Genomic DNA, 21,531 nt, shown 5'->3' with positions numbered 1-21,531 from the left:
TGTAAGTTTCGTTTAGCACCGGGTCCACTGCGTTTGGATGAGTGGATTGCACCTGAGTGGACACGCATTTTCTGCGGCACTGTAACATGGTGCTGGTGCCATCGTTCATGCGGTTTGTGGTCGACAGCCCCAAGCACTGTATGTGTTATAATTTTGGACATGAAGGCGAAAGTGGGTTTTCACTTCCGCTATACAGTGTGCAGCATTACCAAATGTGCGGGTTCTCTTCTTCTTTAACTTGTCTTCTTGCTCGTTTTGGAGGGGCCCCGCCTTCCACCAGTCTTTTCCTGTGAAATGGATACTATTACGTAGTTAACAGGCTCTGGTAAGATCTTAATTACCGAGTCCCATCATCACGGAACTTCACCATGGATGGAGCTTCATGTCAGTCCGCCGTTCTCTGCACACATGATCTCATTTCAGCAGTAAAGGTGCATATCACCAACTCCCGCTGATCACTATACACATTTTTACCCTTTCATGAGGCACCTGGTGTCATCGTAATGGCACAGGGAAGGAGTGGGGTTCAGCTCCCTTTCCTTTCACCAGGATGTCCATTTTCCGAAGTTTCTATGAACCTTCATGGATGAATCAAGAAAGGTCCGAAAAATAATATCAAGGCTGAGACTCTCTTGTAACTGTTTATACATTTATTAATGTAGTCATTCTGTCATTATAGTCCAGTTTCTCGAAATCAATGACAGGCGATTACATCTTAAGTTTAAAATTATGTAATAATTTACTGTGGTTTATCCATACATAGTTCCTACTCCGTTTATAATGACTACGGCACGATAATACTGCATTAGCGGGAACAGCGATAGTGATTCAGTGGACATTTCGATATTCATCTGCACTGCATGTTCCATTTAACACCAGGAATGGGAAAATTAAAGCAGCATCACGGCTCTCGCCTCTGACAAACGACTGGACACCAGTAACCAACATCCGTGTGGCGAGGGTTTGTGTGAGGGATGATACTTATGAGGAAAGATATTTCTCCAGAACCAAAATTTGTTTCTCTTCTATCAGAGCCTCGCAGCATGCTGTAGTCAACCACTCTACAATTCACGCTTAAATGCACTTAAACGTTTGGCAGAGGGTTCATAGCATCACTTTCAAACTAGTTCTCGTCCTTTTCAGTCTCTCTTGGCACGAGGTACAAGTAATGAGCTACAAGCCCCAATTCCTCTTATTTTGTTGCGATGGTTATTTCCCTCTATGTAGGTGGGATTCAAAAAATATTTTGGTGTTCGCAGGAGAAATATGGTTCCTATTATTTCATGAAAAGGCTCGCCGCAATGAAAAATGCATCCTAAGTCGCTTTTCATATGTGTGATACTCTCTCCGCCACTTCCCAATAGCATAACACATGATGCCCTTCTTTGAACTTTCTTGCTGTCCTTCGTCAATCACGTCTGGTAAGAATCCCATATTGCTCAGGAATACTCCAAAAGAGGTTGAATAAGCATAGTGTAGGCAGTCTTCTTAGTAGATTTGTTGGACTTTAAATGTTCTACGAGTAAAATTCAGTCTTCCCTTCGCCTTCACCACAACATTTTGTATATAAGAATCCAGTTTAAGCCTGCCGCTGTGGCCGAGCGGTTCTAGGAGCTTCAGTCCGGAAGTGCGCTGCTGCTACTACGGCCGCAGGTTCGAATCCTGCCTCGGGCATGGATGTGTGTGATACCCTTAGGTCAGTTAGGTTTAGATAGTTCTAAGTCTAGGGGACTGATGACCTCAGATGTTAAGTCCCATAGTGCGTAGAGCCATTTGAACCATTCGACACAGATTAAGTTGCTTATAATGGCAACTTAGTCGAATGAACAGTTTCCGAATTTGTAAGACTCATCGTATAACTTACACTTGACGGATTTTTTTTTAGCAGACATTTGGAAGACGTCACGTGTTTTACTGCTCAGGGTCAAATGTCAATTTTCACATAATGCAGATGTCTTCAACAAATCAGTTTGTTTGCCACTTTGATCTTCCGAGATACTATCGTCAGCAAGTAAAACAAAAGTGCTGCAAAGATTGTCTCCTTAATTGTTTATATAGATAAATATCAGGAGAGGACGTATAAACCTACAGAACTTGTTTGGAGAACCTCAGATGTCAATTCGGTTTCACTAGATAACTTCGCGTCAGTTACTTATGAATTGGGACGTTTCCGACAGAAAGTAACGAATTCGTTCGAACACCTGAGACTATACTCCACAGGCAAGGAATCTGATTAGAGGCTGCTTATGAGGAACGGCATTACAAATATTTCGGAAATGTGGAAATGTGGAAATGTGGAAATAGCTAGTGATCCCCTGTCGATGGCACTCACCACTTGCCGGCCGGTGTGGCCGAGCGACTCTAGGCGCTTCAGTCTGGAACAGCGCGACCGCTACGGTGGCAGGTTTGAATCCTGCCTCGGGCATGCATGTGTCTGATGTCCTTTGGTTAGTTAGGTTTAAGTAGTTCTAAGTTCTAGGGGACTGATGACCTCAGATGTTAAGTCCCATAGTGCTCAGAGCCATTTGAACCTTTTTGAGCTTATCACTTCCTATAAATAAAGAGCCAGTTGTGTTTCACAAGAACGACGTTTTCTGAGTCCTTACTGTTTATATTTTAATAGATCATTTTCCTCGCGGAATTTTGCGATTTTAGTACACGGTAAATTTTACGTGAAATTAAATTACTTTCCTCCATGCTTAAAACTGATTATTTCTCTTCCTCCCTCCTCCGTCCTCCCCTCGATCTTACGAAAACTTACGAGAAGCACGGCAAACGTAAATATCACAAGAGCGACCGAATTTTTTCTACAGATCGTAAGTCCAGTTTCATAGCCAGCACGCCCCGTCGCTCGCGCATGTTGTCATTCCCCAGGAATCTGCAATCCATTTCTTGACGGATGCAAAAAACTTTCTGAACGTGGCAGTATGGTAACTGTAGCGTTAAAATTTTCATAGATAAAACGATCTCCATTTTTTCAGTTGGGGCAGATTTTTCTAGCTTATTCATGGAAGAAAACTTCTATAAAGGACCAAAACAACACGAGAGACTTAGTAAAGAAATTTATACGTACAAACACCAAAAAAGAATTTGTAACAGTTCATTTGGCAGTTATTCCATATACATGAACCACCCAATAAAGGTCCATTATAACTGCAATGTCACTCAGCCGATTGTCAATCACACAGTCATCGCGTTTGCAAAAAATGAAGTGTTTCTGAAATGTCCCCAACAGTTTGAAAAGGCTAGGATATATATGGATTTTTACGTCACTCTGTAAACGCGTGATATGAATCCATACAATTACATGATAAAGCGTGGTAGAACCCACTATGCAAAACGACGAGCAAAAGTTTCAGACAACTATAAATCTGAACAACTGTAATGTCGAACAGAGCACTGACGTTATTGACACAGCAACTGTTGTAAAACGTTCGGCTGCAAAGGCCAAAGTCTAACACACAATAGAGGGATAATGTAGAAAAACGTTTTCAAACAGAAAGTGTGATACATATACATAAAGGAATCGTCTACCACAATTATATTCATAACAACTGTTTCGATTAATAAGGTGAATGACACACATGGGCTAATGACAGTGGTGCAAACATCTGGGAGACGTCGTGGAATATGGTCAAAACATAGACATTGATAGTGCACTTACATACAACTGTATTAGGGGCTGATGTGTTCGTAGACAGTGCTCCTGTAAAGGCGGTGAAGGGAAAATTAGGAGTGCCACATGACGTCAGATATCTACTGACAATCGCAGCCGAGACTGAGAGCGGAGGCCAGACGCACGATATCTCTGCACTCGATCGGCAACAGGTTGCGGTTGGCAGCGCATTGGGCGCCCCATTTTAGACGTCTTACATGCACTGTACTATTCACGCGGCATCGCGTTGAGGGTGTACATCAGTATTTCGATATGATGAGAGCTTCTAGTAGCAGCATCAACTGACTTGTACAACAATGTACAAAGATCACCGTCAAATAATTGCTGATTGTAATTAATTTGAAAATCGAAGGAAATGTGTGTGACGAGGCGGGGCGTTCGTAGATGTAGACCACAGTTTCACCACAGTGAGCCCATGCAAGTGGATGTAGGTTGTGATAGTTACGCATAGATGCAACGACTTGCACAGGAGTGTTGCGTGAGACCAGCCTTAGGACTGAAGTGAACAACAACAAACAACTTTTACAATAAACACGCAGCGGTTCTAAGAGTCGAGGGACGTGCAAAGGGAGACAGTAATTTAGAAGGGTGTGAGACATGGTTACAGCTTGCACACCATGTTACTAAATCTGTTCTTGGAACAGGCCGTTAAGGAATTAACGGTGAGATATCGACAAGGAATAAAACTCCAGGCAGAAGGAATAAAAACTTTGAGGTTTGCCGATGACACTGTAATTCTGTAGATATGGCAAATGGCTCCGCTGATCAGATAAGCAAAATGGATAGTGTCTTTAAAACATGTTATGAGATGAACGTCAACCAAAAAAATCAAACGTTATCGGAGAGAAAAGAGCTGTATGACGTAAGGGATTGGGATTATGGTGCATCCTGCAGCATCACGGAGTAGTTAATTTAGTAATGGAGTACACATTTTAGAAAAACAACAACACTTCACTACAGCAACCACTAGTTATGCATAGATGAAAAGGTTTGAACGGATAGACTAGTGTAGACAGCGGCTTCAAGCTGCTCTCGAGACCGAAGACCACAACTACGAACAAAAACGGATAAACGGACCACAGTGTAATAAAGCATTTGCCAATTCAGTACTGAGCTAAAAAGCAGTAAGCAAGCACATCATTTAAAACCACCTTGTTACGCACACACACACACACAATCCAACCCAGTTTTTAAGCGTAGTGGCGAGAATAGCACAAAAAATAGTGTGTAATTAATGTTAACGCTAATCATATAAATACATGTCCAAGAAACTGACTCGCTCCACATCATTTCGATAAAAGAACCGTTCAAATGGTCTATGGAAAATGTAACTAACTAACAAGCCGCTGATTCCTAGGTTCTCTTCGAATGACTTTACGTAAACGGCTCTGGATTTTGTGCTGGCGCAAGAACACGACCCCTAGAAGGTGAACACATCTGGGGCGGCGAGGTAGGGGGCACAAAATGTGATGAGTACACCTTAGACTCAGTTCTGGTGATCTCCCTGAGTTAAGGTCTATGTCTTAAAGGTCATGGGTCAGGTTGAATCCCAAACGCTGTCAGTGTCTCGTGGAGGCCATGCCACGACGCATAAACGCCAGAATTAGGTAAGCAGGCCAAAGAAAATGCAGTACCTATTATTTTATTTAATCGTTCATGAGGGGACATTCTGTTCGATATTGTGTTACGAAGTTGTCTTAAAACACATTCAGCTCCAGACAAAGCATTCGAAGAACTCTATGTAACGGGAGCAAAGTTGACTCTGTTGGAAATAATAATAAAAAAAAACGGATGTTAGCATCCCCACTGAACGAAAGGGCCTTATTCAGTCATTTAGCACTTTTATTTTAGGTAACGTTGTGTCTTGTACCTGAAAATGAAGTTCATAACAGTTTTGTACGTTGACGCCATCATTCACGAATAGGTAATTAAACAAATACCCTTCTTCTTTCTTCTGTTGTGTATCTGTCTTACAATACGTTTCAACTAGAAGTTCTGCATAGCGGCGCATATAGCTCTAGACCAGTCCATGTTTAGTAATACTTAAGGACAAATGTTATCATACTCAATGTTTAGACTTCGTACTAAATAATGAAGCAGTAGTGTCATACCTCAGTGAGGAATTTGAAACTTTTAGCTCAGGACAGGAGGATGTATAGGCACTATGACTCAAATTTAAAACAATAGTTGACCATGTACTAAATAGACATGTACCCAGTTGAAAATTTCATTATGGGAGGGATCCTTCGTGGCATGCAGTAACTATGGAGAAACTCAAAAAATGTTCAAATGTGTGTGAAATGTTATGAGACTTAACTGCGAAGGTCATCAGTCCCTAAGCTTAGACAGTACTTAACCTAAACTATGCTAAGGAGAAACACGCACACACCCATGCCCGAGGGAGAACTCGAACCTCCGCCGGGACCAGCCGCATAGCCCATTACTGCCCGCCTTAGACCGCGCGGCTAATTCCGCGCGGCTGGAGAAACTCCTAAAGATACAGAGACACTCCACAGTAGGTGTGAAACAAAGCAGAAGGCAATGGATAGAGAGATGTTGAATGAAACTCATTTGACAATAAAGATGCCAATGCGTGAAGCTTGCAATGACTACCGTAGCAATACAATAATAGCTTTTTCATTATTATGATAATTAACGTATATAACTCTTATAGTTTAGTCAAGAAGCAATAGATTAAGAGCTGGACATATATTAGTCTTTGCTTTTTTGCCATCCTTGGAATCAGTTCAGTACTAGAAAATGAGCTTACAACATGAAACCTACGTGATACGAAAATATAGTTTTCTAAAGCTGTGGCAAGGAAGCGTTTCTTTCAGTTTATACAATGTCCAGGGTGGGGCAAATGAAAGTGGCCCAGACGAGAGGATACGGTTGGACGTGAATGTATACATATACGTATAAACGCACCTCGAGACGCTCACACCACGTGTACGCCCGCCACGTGATCACCACCAGTTCAGAGCGTAATGCAGGTGTCAGTCACGTCGATCATGCGGACGAATAATTCATGTGGACCTATTCTCCGGGCCACTTTTATTTGCCCCATCCTATTCAGTGTTTCGTCCGCTGCTCGTGGTCTCGCGGTAGCGTTCTCGCTTTCCGAGCACGGGGTCTCGGGTTCGATTCCCGACAGGGTCAGGGATCTTTCCTGCCTCGAGATGACTGGGTGCTGTTGTGTCGTCTTCATCATCATCATTCATCCCCATTACGGTCGGAGGAAGGCAATGGCAAACCACCTCCTCTTGGACCTTGCCTAGTAAGGCGTTGCGGGTCTCCCGCATCGTTCCCCTACGCTCTGTAAAGAAGCATGGGACTTCATTTCCATTTAATTCAATGTTTCACAGCGAGGCCAAAGTTGAATAAATTAAAATATAGGTAAGAGATTAGTGACGATTCCTAAGGATCCATTAACTACGCAAGTACCAAAAATCTGGTGTGTTTGGAAGTTTGCGGAACAGAAGGACAATTGATAACAGTATTATACTACACGTAAGACCGAAAAGATGTTCTATAAATGTGTTAACGTTCTCACTAACATTAGCAGAACCTTTGCGCAGTTCACACGCTGATTTTGGTGTTCTATAGAATCTCCAAACAAGAAGGCAGTGAAGCAACGAACCGGCCAAAACAGTGGACGTACCTCGCGTGAGTGGGAAGCAGTGTCGTGGTGCGATGCAGGCGCTCTCAGCCGAGCAGCACGTCACCAGGCGCAACAGGTTGATGGATTGGTGTCGCCCCGCACCGCGCTGAATTCCGGCGCGTATTGATGGCCGGTCGTGTCGCCCGTGTCGCACCAGCCGTCGCCTGGCAACGGAACTACTGTTGCAGCAGCTGCTGCGGCCACATGGCGGACAGCCAGTGGCAACTGCTTCAGCTTGTATCTGAAAGTGCCGCATTTCCAATCGTTATGCGAGACTGGTGATGAGATTTAGAGATAACGGTTGGTGTCTCTGGTGAGTACTAACTTCCTTACAACCCTCCTCTACTGCCCGTTGCCAAGAACGAGTTATCTCAGTAAACATAAATCACCATTCCTGAAAAAGGGTTTCATCTGTACTATATCAGCCGCAATGAATTAGTCTACCGGAAAAAAAATTGTTTTACTTGACGCGAAAAAAAATCGCAACAGCAAGAAGGAGTTATGCGACATAAACGGAAGTTGGTAGGAGTGATTCTACATCTGAAGGATGACGTATGTTCAGATCTGGCACCAATTGCATAAGGAAGGCCCTACCAGCAACGCAATGAGGATGCAAATGAAATCTACTTCCAATACACACTGTAACAATTGTGAGCGTTATGTTATGTTAACCGGGGACCTAGAAACGACGGAGAGGCTCCGTCCCCACCGCAGCCGCAGTGGTCCGTAACCCCACGACGACTACCGCAGTCCACTTCACCCCTCCGCCGCCCCACACCGAACCCAGGGTTATTGTGCAGTTCGGCCCCGGGGATCCCCCAGAGAACGTCTCACTCCAGACGAGTGTAACCCCTATGTTTGCGTGGTAGAGTAATGGTGGTGTGCGCGTACGTGGAGAAGTTGTTTGCGCAGCAATCGCCGTCATAGCGCATCTGAGGCGGAATAAGGGGAACCAGCCCGCATTTGCCGAGGCAAATGGAAAACCGCCTAAAAACCATCCACAGACTGGCCGGCTCACCGGACCTCGACACAAATCCACCAGGCGGATTCGTGCCGGGGACCGGCAATCCTTCCCGCCCGGAAAGCTGTGCGTTGGATCGCACGGCCAACCGGGCGGGGTTGTGAGCGTTAGTTACCTTTGAGACTGGAGTTCGTGAGTTGATGTCAGTCAAGAATGCCTTTAAGGCGACAAATACCCCATCATCAACACATCACTGAGTTGGAACGAGGTCGTGCAGTATGGCTACGAGCAGACAGCTGTTCCTTTTGTGATACTGCTGAAAGTCTGGGCAGGAATGTGCACATGATTGCTGGCAGCGTTGTTCACGGAAATATACTGTCGCCATGTGACACTACCGACAAGGAAGACCACCGTATTGCCTCTGGTGCGTCGTACTGCTCCAGCAGCAATTTGAGCCGCAATTGGTACCGCAGTGACACAACGAACTGTAAAAGTCTGTTACTTCAAGAACAGCTCCGAGCCAGACGCCATGTAACGTGCATTCCATTGACCCCAAACCACCGCCATCTGCGACTTCAGTGCAGTCAAGTGAGAGCTCATTTGCGGACAGGTTGGAGGTCTGTTGTGTTTTCTGATGAAGGCTGATTCTACCTCGGTGGCAGTGATGGCAGAGTGTTGGTGAGAAGGAGGCCAGCTGAGGCCCTGCAATCAACGTCTGAGTGCTAGACACACCAGACCTGTACCTGGAGTCATGGTCTGCAATGGTTTACAATTTCGTATGACAGCAGCAGCGCTCTCGTGGTTATTCCCAGTACCTTTACTGCAAAATTATACACTTCTGGCCGTTAAAATTGCTACATCAAGAAGAAATGCAGATGATAAATGGGTATTCATTGGACAAATATATTATACTAGGACTGACATGTGATTACATTTTCACGCAATTTGGGTGCCTAGATCCTGAGATCCCGTACAGGACCTGCAACATGCGGTCGTGCATTATCCTGCTGAAATGTAGGGTTTCGCAAGGATCGAATGAAGGGTAGAGCCACGGGTCGTAACACATCTGAAATGTAACGTCCACTGTTTAAAGTTCCGTCAATGCGAACAAGACGTGACCGAGACGTGTAACCAATGGCACCCCATATCATCCCGCCGGGAGATACGCCAGTATGGCGATGACGAATACACGCTTCCAATGTGCGTTCACCGTGATGTCGCCAAACACGGATGCGACCATCGTGATGCTGTAAACAGAACCTGGATTCATCCGAAAAAATGACGTTTTGCCATTCGTGCACCCAGGTTCGTCGTTGAGTACACCATCGCAGGTGTTCCTGTCTGTGATGCAGCATTAAGGGTAACCGCAGCCATGGTCTCCGAGGTGATAGTCCATGCTGCTGCAAACGTCGTCGAACTGTTCGTGCAGATGGTTGTTGTCTTGCAAACGTCCCCATCTGTTGACTCAGGGATCGAGAGGTGGCTGCACGATCCGTTACAGCCATGCGGATAAGTTGCCTGTCATCTCGACTGCTGGTGATACGAGGCCGTTGGGATCCAGCACGGCGTTCTGTATTACCCTCCTGAACCCACCGATTCCATATTCTGCTAACAGTCGTTGGATTTGGACCAATGCGAGCAACAATGTCACGATACGATAAACCGCACTCGCGACAGGCTACAATCCGACCTTTATCAAAGTCGGAAACGTGATGGTACGCATTTCTCCTCCTTACATGAGGCATCACAACAACGTTTCACCAGGCAACGCCGGTCAACTGCTTATTTGTGTATAAGAAATCGGTTGGAAACTTTTATCATGTCAGCACGTTGTAGGTGTCGCCACCGGCGTCAACCTTGTGTGAATGCTCTGAAAAGTCAATCATTTGCATATCAGAGCATATTCTTCCTGTCGGTTAAATTTCGCGTCTGTAGCAATTCATCTTCTTGGTCTAGGAATTTTAATGGCCAGTAGTGTACTTCAAGCTGATGATTCGAACTGTTGTGCTGCCATTCATGAAGAACATTACAGGAGGTGTTTTCCAACGGGATAACGCTCGCCCACATACCACTGTGGCAGCCCAGCATGCAAATTACCTTGGCCTGCTCGATCACCGTATCTGTCTCCAATGGAGCACATATGGGACATCATCGGACGGCAAATGCAGCGTCGTCGACAAACACTATTAACCGCCCCTGTACTAACCGATCAACTGCAACAGGCGTGGAACTCCATCCTACAAACCAACACGCGGACCTGCAAAACACGAAACATGTATGTTTGCTCTGTCTGGTCAGTAGGCTATGTGCCTTCGCCTATTTGTAAAAGTCGCTGACAAAATGTGCTGTTGTTTCGTGTTTCGATAGTTCAACTCTCATATTTTTTGTTCGTCGCAGTATTTGTATGTGTGGCCAGAAATGTAATTTTTTAAAAAATTCATTGAGCTTGTCTGCTGGTGTTGACGTTGGGATTACTAAAAGTGTTCTCCCGATATCTCCAGAGAGTATCAGTAGTACTCCTCCCATAACTTCAGAGTTTCCTCGCAAGTCTTGTAATGTTCTGTCCATGGATTGGAATGATTTTTACGTGCCACTGTACATTCGTCCTGGAAGATAATTTTAGCTTGCTTTAGAAGTTTACCTCGTCCATATGCTCTGTAGGTTTTACATACCGTGAATTGTTCTTCGACTATATTCAACGGTAGTTGTTTGGCGTAATGGGCTGTTCGTCCGTCTTGATTAACTGTGGCTGCAGTGCTGGATGATGTCAGTGCAAGTGTTGTTTAGCACGTATTTCAGCCAGTAATACATTTGTTACGAAAGTTTTCCCGGTACCGCCTGTTGCGTCCAAGTAAATTATTCCGTCAGTGTTGATGTCGACCTGGTCCATAATAACGTTGTAAATTTACTTTTAATTGTCATTGCGGAGTGGTTTGTTTTCAGCAATGTATGGACGTAGTTCGTTGTGAAACGTCCCCTTGGAAAAATTTTACATGACTGTGCTTAAACTGACACACAATAATTATAGCGCAACGCAATCTGACTTTCAAAAATCCCTACAAAAGAATGGCCCTGACTAACATTAATCTATACCTTTCACAAATCACGTACCTCACCAAAAATCTTCGTTACTCGAACTACTGCAATACAGCGAGCGCCACTACTGCCAGCTAAATAAAAGATTCAAACTACTGAAGGCACTAACTACTGATAGGCATAGTTAGCAAATGAAAGATTTTAATAGAGAACTAACAATGTATTTACCTTAATAGTCATAATACACCCTGGAAATGGAAAAAAGAACACATTGACACCGGTGTGTCAGACCCACCATACTTGCTCCGGACACTGCGAGAGGGCTGTACAAGCAATGATCACACGCACGGCACAGCGGACACACCAGGAACCGCGGTGTTGGCCGTCGAATGGCGCTAGCTGCGCAGCATTTGTGCACCGCCGCCGTCAGTGTCAGCCAGTTTGCCGTGGCATACGGAGCTCCATCGCAGTCTTTAACACTGGTAGCATGCCGCGACAGCGTGGACGTGAACCGTATGTGCAGTTGACGGACTTTGAGCGAGGGGGTATAGTGGGCATGCGGGAGGCCGGGTGGACGTACCGCCGAATTGCTCAACACGTGGGGCGTGAGGTCTCCACAGTACATCGATGTTGTCGCCAGTGGTTGGCGGAAGGTGCACGTGCCCGTCGACCTGGGACCGGACCGCAGCGACGCACGGATGCACGCCAAGACCGTAGGATCCTACGCAGTGCCGTAGGGGACCGCACCGCCACTTCCCAGCAAATTAGGGACACTGTTGCTCCTGGGGTATCGGCGAGGACCATTCGCAACCGTCTCCATGAAGCTGGGCTACGGTCCCGCACACCGTTAGGCCGTCTTCCGCTCACGCCCCAACATCGTGCAGCCCGCCTCCAGTGGTGTCGCGACAGGCGTGAATGGAGGGACGAATGGAGACGTGTCGTCTTCAGCGATGAGAGTCGCTTCTGCCTTGGTGCCAATGATGGTCGTATGCGTGTTTGGCGCCGTGCAGGTGAGCGCCACAATCAGGACTGCATACGACCGAGGCACACAGGGCCAACACCCGGCATCATGGTGTGGGGAGCGATCTCCTACACTGGCCGGACACCACTGGTGATCGTCGAGGGGACACTGAATAGTGCAGGGTACATCCAAACCGTCATCGAACCCATCGTTCTACCATTCCTAGACCGGCAAGGGAACTTGCTGTTCCAACAGGACAATGCACGTCCGCATGTATCCCGTGCCACCCAACGTGCTCTAGAAGGTGTAAGTCAACTACCCTGGCCAGCAAGATCTCCGGATCTGTCCCCCATTGAGCATGTTTGGGACTGGATGAAGCGTCGTCTCACGCGGTCTGCACGTCCAGCACGAACGCTGGTCCAACTGAGGCGCCAGGTGGAAATGGCATGGCAAGCCGTTCCACAGGACTACATCCAGCATCTCTACGATCGTCTCCATGGGAGAATAGCAGCCTGCATTGCTGCGAAAGGTGGATATACACTGTACTAGTGCCGACATTGTGCATGCTCTGTTGCCTGTGTCTATGTGCCCGTGGTTCTGTCAGTGTGATCATGTGATGTATCTGACCCCAGGAATGTGTCAATAAAGTTTCCCCTTCCTGGGACTATGAATTCACGGTGTTCTTATTTCAATTTCCAGGAGTGTATATATAGCACTTCATGATATCCAGTATTACAAATTTCAAAACTCCGCCATCTCTCTCCCCACATCCACCACTGCTGGCGGCTCACCTCCAACTGCGCAACGCTATGCGCTGTTCACAGCCAACTGCCCAACACTACAATGGCGAATATTATAACAATGCAAACCAGCCACAGACTGCACACAGCACAGCCAGTGATTTTCATAAAGAGCGCTACGTGGCGTTACCAATAAAAAAAACTAAACAGTCTACTTACAGTTGATGTTGTAGCTTTCCTCCTTTGTAATTTCGAAGTTTAGCACGCTGATAGCATCTTCTCTTGATGTTTGCATCGCAACTTCTACTTTTCTGTACGTTTGGCATAGGTGACCCTGAACAGTCCTGAAATCTGTGAAACTTGTTGGTTCCCGTATTTCGTGTAGCAACCTCCAGAGATAGAAACATTCGGCGTTGTTCGAAGGTATGGTGTGTACTCCGCGTAGTGTGCCAGTTTTCAAAAAAATGGTTCACATGGCTCTGAGCACTTTGCGACTTAACTTCTGAGGTCATCAGTCGCCTAGAACTTAGAACTAATTGAACCTAACTAACTTAAGGACATCACACATATCCATGCCCGAGGCAGGATTCGAACCTGCGACCGTTGCGGACGCTCGGCTCCAGACTGTAGCGCCTAGCACCGCACGGCCACTCCGGCCGGCGCCAGTTTTCATGATTAATGGATGATATTACATTGGAATTCCTTGTTTTCGTCGTTGAAACATTTTTCTTGTTGTGTTCCACGTATAATAAGTAGGGACGTCGACATATGGTAATGTTTTCTCGAATGGATTTTTCTGGCGGTGTCTTTTGCGAAGTATACTCTCTATCCATTCTCCAAATGTACTGCTAGATGTTGCACAGTAGGTTCGCGTTCGTATATGAGAAAACCGATAATCCGCCACGCTGCTTCGTTACAATTGATATATCTTGCCATTTGGTACATGAGGATCTCATCATTTCTGTTTTGTTTTACGCTGCCTTTGGCTATTTGAAATACTGCCACATCACTGTCTTTGTTCCGACACTTACAGATATATTTGATGGGTTTCACTGAATTGTAGTATTCTACGTTTCTGTGTATTTGGAACATTTTGGGAAGTTGCGTGTTATATAGTACTACCCTTTGATTATCTATTTTCAGTTCGTCGCTGCCTTGTGTTCGTATTTTTGCTGTGAATTAAACGTTTTTGAGTGATTGTCTTCCGTATTTGGGACAGCCATGATATCATCTTGGGTGTATTCGTGCATGAATCTCGAATTTCCTGTGCATCATGAGGGTGAGATTACCATTGTTCCAATGTAGTCAATGTTTCCGTCATTACGATTGCGTTTAGGAGGTGGACATAGTCTTCCATGTGTAGTTTCTTCTGATTAAGTCATATGTAAAGCATCTGTTCCGCTTCTGATTTTGCGTACGTATCTACCTGTAATTTTTGGAATAGATGGCAAGTGTTGAGAATGTGATTGGATGTTTCATTGTCTCTGATCATTAAACGGTAAGCATAGAACTCCTTGAAAGCGAATTTTTTTGTTTGTTTATACGTCTGTTTCAGTTTGGATTTGTTTCACACTGAAATGATATTCGTCCTCTCCGTGCAGAAATATTAATGGATATTGGTGGGCATCATATGAACGGTATGTCTCTGCAATGCGTTGTAGACCTTCTCTTCTTCGTTGTACAGTTATATCACAGCTTGCGTTTTGATTGTCCACAATTATGATGACGACTTCGTCTATCTGAGGTGCATTAAATCGACGTTCGTGTTCTCCATGTGGTAATTTGTAGGCTGTAATTATAGCTTTATAGTCATCAGAAATCATTCGGTCCAGTGCTGTTCTGAATATATGTGAACCAACTGATTGTATTCGTGTAAAATCCTCTGTACATCACGGACTGCTTCTCGTCCCATCCACAGCTATTTTTGCATAGTTGATCTTTTTCTGCTTCTTCATTTCCGATAAAATATATTTGCGGAAATGTATGGTCTTCGTTGGATAGTGGTAGTAATGATCCCATGTTGTGACAGATTTGTCCTTGAATGGACAAAACATAATCGATTTCATCTCTGTTAGTGTTGATCGAAGTGACACCGAAAGAAGTCATTTGTAAGCAGGTGTTGTACGTTTTCATATTTTGAAGAAAATATCTTGATTCTGAAGTTACTCCGGTCATGTAATTAAAAAATCCTGTGTAGGTGCTTCCAATGGCGGTAATCGAATTTTTCCATTCATGTAAAAAAATCCTGGTGTTTCCGTAGTGCTCATTCTCGTTCGTTGGGAACTTAAACGTGTTTCGAGCTCTTCGTCTGTTTCGTTTTTTCGCTGTTCTTTCTGTTTTCTCCGTTTGCTTTTGAACTGGCAAGATCACCTCTTCTTTTAAGCTTGGGCACTGTCTAAAATATAAATCAAATCAATTTTCTATTAACAAATACATGAAGTACACTTTACACACTCTTCTCACTTTATTCCCGATTTATATTCAGTCACTGCATTACTTTGACTACTCACACTTCACTATTTGCTTTTATTCACTCACTGCTCTACTTTTTCGGTTCGACCCTTCATCATTGATAAAAAAACTGAGGTTCTAACACACGACGGTTCTTGCTTGACTTATCCCCACGAATGAGAAGCCTCACCATTAGCGAATTCCAGAACATACCAAAAAGACTTCAAATGGTCTACAATATACAATATTCCAGATCATTCCACAACATTCGAGAGTGTTCTGGAATGTTCCACAATGATCTGGTATGTTTCGAGATGTTCTCGAACATTATGGAACCTTTCCGAATTTTCAAGGCTATTCCCGAACATTCCAGAACATCCCGAAACTTTGTGGAATATTCCGGAACATTCTGGAATCTTGTGGAATACTCTCGAATGTTGTGGTATGTTCTCCAATACTCTAGAATGTTCTGGAATGTTCTATAAATTTGTAGGAGAGGAAACTTTCTAGCCCTTATATCTTCACAACCACACCCTTCAGGTAAAACCAAGAACCATTTAAATGGATGGGTGATAGAGGGTTACCACACCGTATAACTCCCTTGATCGTAACGGGGTCGTTTCTGAGTTTTAGCGCCACGCACAGTGTATACTTACTTTTATAACATGTATTGATTAAAACAAACTTCTTATTTTGTATTTCAAACTATCTTTGAAGGGTATCCATCATTTCAAACAGACAAATCTAATAGCCTAGGAAGATGGTTAGTAAGCATCACGATTCACCGAAAAGTTGTAATAATTATGAGGGTGCGAAGCGTGATAATTTTGGCATTCAGTATTCAAACTATTACCTCAAGTAAGAAATGGCAAGTGTAATGACGTGGGCTTTACCAGTGCTCGATGTCTACTATCAGTTTCACGGCAAATGCAAATTATACGCTTCATATACTACACATTGGGTTGCCAAATGTAATAATTTCCATAAAAAACATATGCCAGTTGCAACGAACATGATGGACTTCTGAATACAACATCCGCAACCACTAAACTTAATTACGTCTTGTCTTTTAAAGACGATTCGTAACCGTCGTCGCAGTTGGTTTCTTTTCCTCTGCCGTGGGCTCCATCGTACATGTAATAAACAGTGCACAACAGACTGGCAAATATGACTGTTCCAAGGTTGCTGTAATGAGAACTGCATGATGTTGATATGCCAACCAATTTTGTTTTATTTCTCTAATCGCAAAATTAGTAAAACTAGAGCCGGTCTGCAATCAACGTTCGTAGAAAGGATCCCGGATACTTATCAGTGTTTCATAGCACCATAAAATGAAACAAAAATGCTTTACACGATCTTAGAAACCACACGAGATCGCACATATATGTTTTTTGAGGCAACGTTTAACAAATTGTTCCTTACACAAAATCCCGTTTCACACACTAAATGATGTGTTGCCTCTCCGGAAACTAATCGTAGATTCTTAGTGAGCTATCTAAGCCTCTTGGCGCCTGCGCACTCTGGAGACGCTTACGTTTGGTGCTTCTTATCCGCCAATGATTAGCAATAGTGACTGAAAATTGTAATTAGTCTCTGAATGAGAACTGAACGTTATAGAAATTGTTGTTAACAAGATCTCAGTGCAAGTAACTTCAGCCTCACGATTGGAGATGTACGATAACATTTTAACAGTAAATATAAAAAATTAAAGGTACGTTTCTTGGCGCCCAGCCTCATGGGTGAATCCTTATTTTTCTGTGTTCCAGCACGGCTTCCACTCAGCCCACTGTTCTCACGCTCGAAGAACATCAGGCGCGTAGTGGGATGGTTACCTTCTGGTTAGCGGCGAAAATCTTTCCACACTGTGCTTCAAACTGTATCAATAAAATTTAATAAAATGTGGGCAGAGATGTGACGCCAGTAAGTGCTTAACAAGTTGTGGAAATGTATGTTAACTAAATTGCCTATATATGAATATATGATGTCTGTTCTTAAGGAAATGTCCGAAGGAACAGGCACCACTCTTTCATATAAATGATTCCCTTCGATGTTCATTAAATCCACAACCTTCGGTGGAGATGTATATTACTTTCGATCTCCAGTGGGGATCTAAAAATAGCGAGCATGGATGGGGATTCCAGATAGGTGTTTGTAGATGGGAGTGTGGGTCAGCTAGGGAGCTCGCCGAGGTAGTCCGTGCCTTTGCGGTAAAAGCTGTGTCCTAGTGGCGCAGTGGTTAACGCGACTGCCCGATAAGCTGGAGATCTCGGGTTCGAGCCCCAATCAAGCACTCGTTTTCACTCGCCACCGCAGATTCCACATAAAGTCCCTATGCAGCGAATATCATTAGTTCCTTCCCTTTTCTTTCCTTCCCCCCACCCCCTCACCCCTTTCCTCTTCCACCTTGAGTTACATAAAACTATACGTGTTTCACTGAGACATGCGCTTGTGAAAGAAATTGTTGATAAATTCGTCTTGTTTTAGGAAATGCTTTCACAAAAACTATTCTAAAATAGGGAACAGCTGCCTTGTAAATAACAATAGAGAGAAATCACTTGCATCAAAAACGTCTAATTTCCGTATATATATATAAAGTTTCAAGGCTGTACACTTCACAAAAACCCGAAAATGTGATCAATAATCGCTCTGAATGTCAGCTATGGCTACAGTAACATTACTGAGCGGGTTCTATACTTTTAATTGCCCCTTCTCAGTTCCACCACAGTGTAATCTAACACAATGAAATCCATTATAGTTTACACCTTTTTACCAAACCTTATTTCTGGAAATCGCACAGTGAACTGCTAGCGTCGTCGCGCCTGCGGTTGTCGGCTGTGCTTAACACTCTGGCTGTGGCGTCACTAGAGACAGTCCCAGGTACCGTTTAACGCATCTTTTTCCAAGTTATCTGACCTCTCCGCCACAGAACTTCTGTCCAACAGAGCACATCTGTAACGTCATCTGCGACGCCTTGGTGTGAGAACTGACCAGTCGTTGTGAGATGCGGCCGGCAAGTGACCAATAGAGAGTCAGAATGGCTCCCTGTCGCTTTCGCTGTCTCGCGAAGTACACGACTCGATATTTGACTGCTGTCAGCAGAACTAAATAGCTTGCTACACGCTACTAATAGGAGTGTATTATTATCGTTATTGTTATTACTATTCACAAGCAGCGACACGGGATCTACGATGGAGAATTCCCCAACAGTAATAACAACTCCTATATCTCACACAAGTCAGAAAATGAGATGACAAGACAATCTGGACGGGGTGCAGAGCAATTGCCGACTCAGACTAGCATAGCTTGCGAGGTGGTTCAAAATAAATTGGGAAACAAGAAATGATTACACAAATTTGTTGAACAGTTCGACTTCAGTCGCCTTGGCTTCCGCTTGTTGATACAAGTCGTCGATAATCAAACAGTCGTGGATTCGGAATTTGTCGCCGATGTAGTTGTGCGTCTTGACGTGTAATTGATTTCCTTCACTGCTTTCAGGTAATGGTTGTATTGAAAGCTTACAGCAGCGCGTTAGAGACGAGCCGTTATATCAGTGGCTGGAGCTGCATTATACAGGGTGGTCAGACAAAGTCTGAAAATCTCGTAGCGGTGTTACAGCGTAGGTTGTGCCGAGAAATAAGTGTTAGGAAAAGATTCGATACATTTCGCCGCTTCCCACTTAAGTAGCACTCAAGTCAGCTAACCAGATAATTGCGTGCGCAAATTCAAGTACTTGCACGAGCTAAAATACGGTGATGTACGCACATCTGTAGGTCTGTCAGTAACCCTTGTTCAAATGCTAATTAAAATGTGGCTTAAATAATGATTGAGTAATGAATCAAAAATGGTTCAAATGGCTCTGAGCACTTTGCGACTTAACTTCTGAGGTCATCAGTCGCGTAGAACTTAGAACTAATTGAACCTAACTAACTTAAGGACATCACACACATCCATGCCCGAGGCAGGATTCGAACCTGCGACCGTAGCAGTCCCGCCGTTCCGGACTGAGCGCCTAGAACCGCTAGACCACCGCGGCCGGCCGAGTAATGAATCGTTCATAATCGCCTTAAAGGAGCTTTGGCGGAATTAGTCCCCAGTGATTGAGGGAACCCAGCGGAAACACAATTACGTTTGACTGAAATTGGTTATGGACCCTGTTTGTCCATAATACGAGCATAGCGTCTCAGCGAATGGGCTACACAACTTGCTAAGAGGTCTAAAGGAGTACTGATATGCGGTCAGATGTCTACGAATGAATAAATATGTTGCGGGAACTTAAAATTATATTTGTATTCGCTTTAATTCTTAGTGGCTCGAAAAATAATTGAAGAAGTCAAGTCATAGATTTACACCATAACGAACTAGATCTGCTCGTCGCCTCACATTAACGACTAAATAATTTGATTACTGTACATGAAACATATCTCTTTGTCTGTAGGAAAATTAAACCTACTTGAGAAATTTCGTCATCTTTCATTCCAGGGGTCACCAAGTCTGCGTTACCTTTGGGTGCTTAGGAAGATAGCCAACTTAAAAAAAATCTTCCAGCACGCACTATTTGAACATGTTTATCTCGCTGTGGTGCTCTTAATAAAGTAGCAAAACCCTGAATCGGCCATCTTATACTTATCACCACATAAAATGGTTCGCGAAATTTGAGCTAGGTTAGCAAAAGCTACGTTTCTTTGAGTAGAGGAAACCAAACGAAGTACATATTTGGCGGCACTGTCTCTCGTAGACTGTTTGAATTAGCCAGCGCAACATCCTGATTGGATCGTTTCAGTGCTAATTAAATCGAAAATGGAGCAACGTATGAGTTTTTTTTCCCTTAACAATTATTTCTCGACATTACCTACCCTGCAACACTATGATAAGCTTTTCAATCTGCTCTGACCACCCTGTGTAGATGGAGGTGTTCTGCACTAGGCGTGCCGGTAACCGTCTGATTTTCTCTCCATCTTGCCCCGCATCGATTTCAAGCGCGCTACGGCAACGTACCGCTTTTACTGTGACGTCGAAGTTGACATGAACATTCACTCACAAACTGTTCCTAGCAGAGTTCGGATTTTTGTCTGACGTGCTGGCTGCAACGGTAGCTGCAAAAAAGGACCGAAAAGACGAAACTGTGTCAGTTGTCGGCAATGGAATTAAAACAAACTGGCCGACTGCGCTTTGGCTGCGACCGGCCTGCCGGCAGGCCGGGGCTGATTGGTGTTGGCTGTAATTCGGTTGACGGCAGGAGGGGGTGGGGGTTGGGAGCGGTTAACAGCTTGCATCGACCCGCGAGCTGGCGCCGCCGCTGCATTCCCACGGCAGTCGCTTGTCCGCGCCGTATCAGCGGCGGTAGGCAGTCGTGTGTGTCTCACGTATGGCAATCCTGTGTCAACCACACTCGCAAGATATACGTGCTAAAATCCTACGGTTCCTCTTCGTAACACAACTGCATAAGCAAAACGGTGCAAGCACTCGTCAAATGATAACGCTGCTCCCATAATATCATAGATCTTATACATCACCTCGGTCTGCACTAACTGCGCGTTATCTATCCAAATAACGTAAGTTTCAGTTTTACTTTTCACTGCCTGACAATTTTGAGACTGTACACTCACATACATATTTAACTCAACACCTCACTTTTTTCTCTTTCTACTTACGTTTACCTTTCCTCTTAGTCGCAATGTATAACATTGCACTTCTCTTTTTATAACATAAATCTATAAATCGCTGTCATTTATATCCGTTCATTGTTACGCTGAAAATACACAAGCCTACTGTATAGAAGGTAATGGCTAGCGTTAGCGACGAGTCTAAGGTCTTACTCTGGTCACAGAAATGAAATGAATATTTACATAAAAAGTAATACTACAAAAGAAGACAAAAACAACAGTTCATAACCATCGTAGACTTTGGAAAAGCCTGTGATTGTATCCACAGGTCTTCAATGATGAATGCACAAGGAATTTCGTTCTCCATCCCAAGTTAACAGAAATGACAAACTTAACGCCAACAAACACCAGGTCTGAAGTAAAGTCCAAAAGAGAAATATCT

This window comes from Schistocerca nitens, chromosome 2, assembly GCF_023898315.1.
Source record: "Schistocerca nitens isolate TAMUIC-IGC-003100 chromosome 2, iqSchNite1.1, whole genome shotgun sequence".
In the NCBI taxonomy this organism is placed as follows: domain Eukaryota; kingdom Metazoa; phylum Arthropoda; class Insecta; order Orthoptera; family Acrididae; genus Schistocerca; species Schistocerca nitens.
This window is presented reverse-complemented; position numbering follows the sequence as displayed.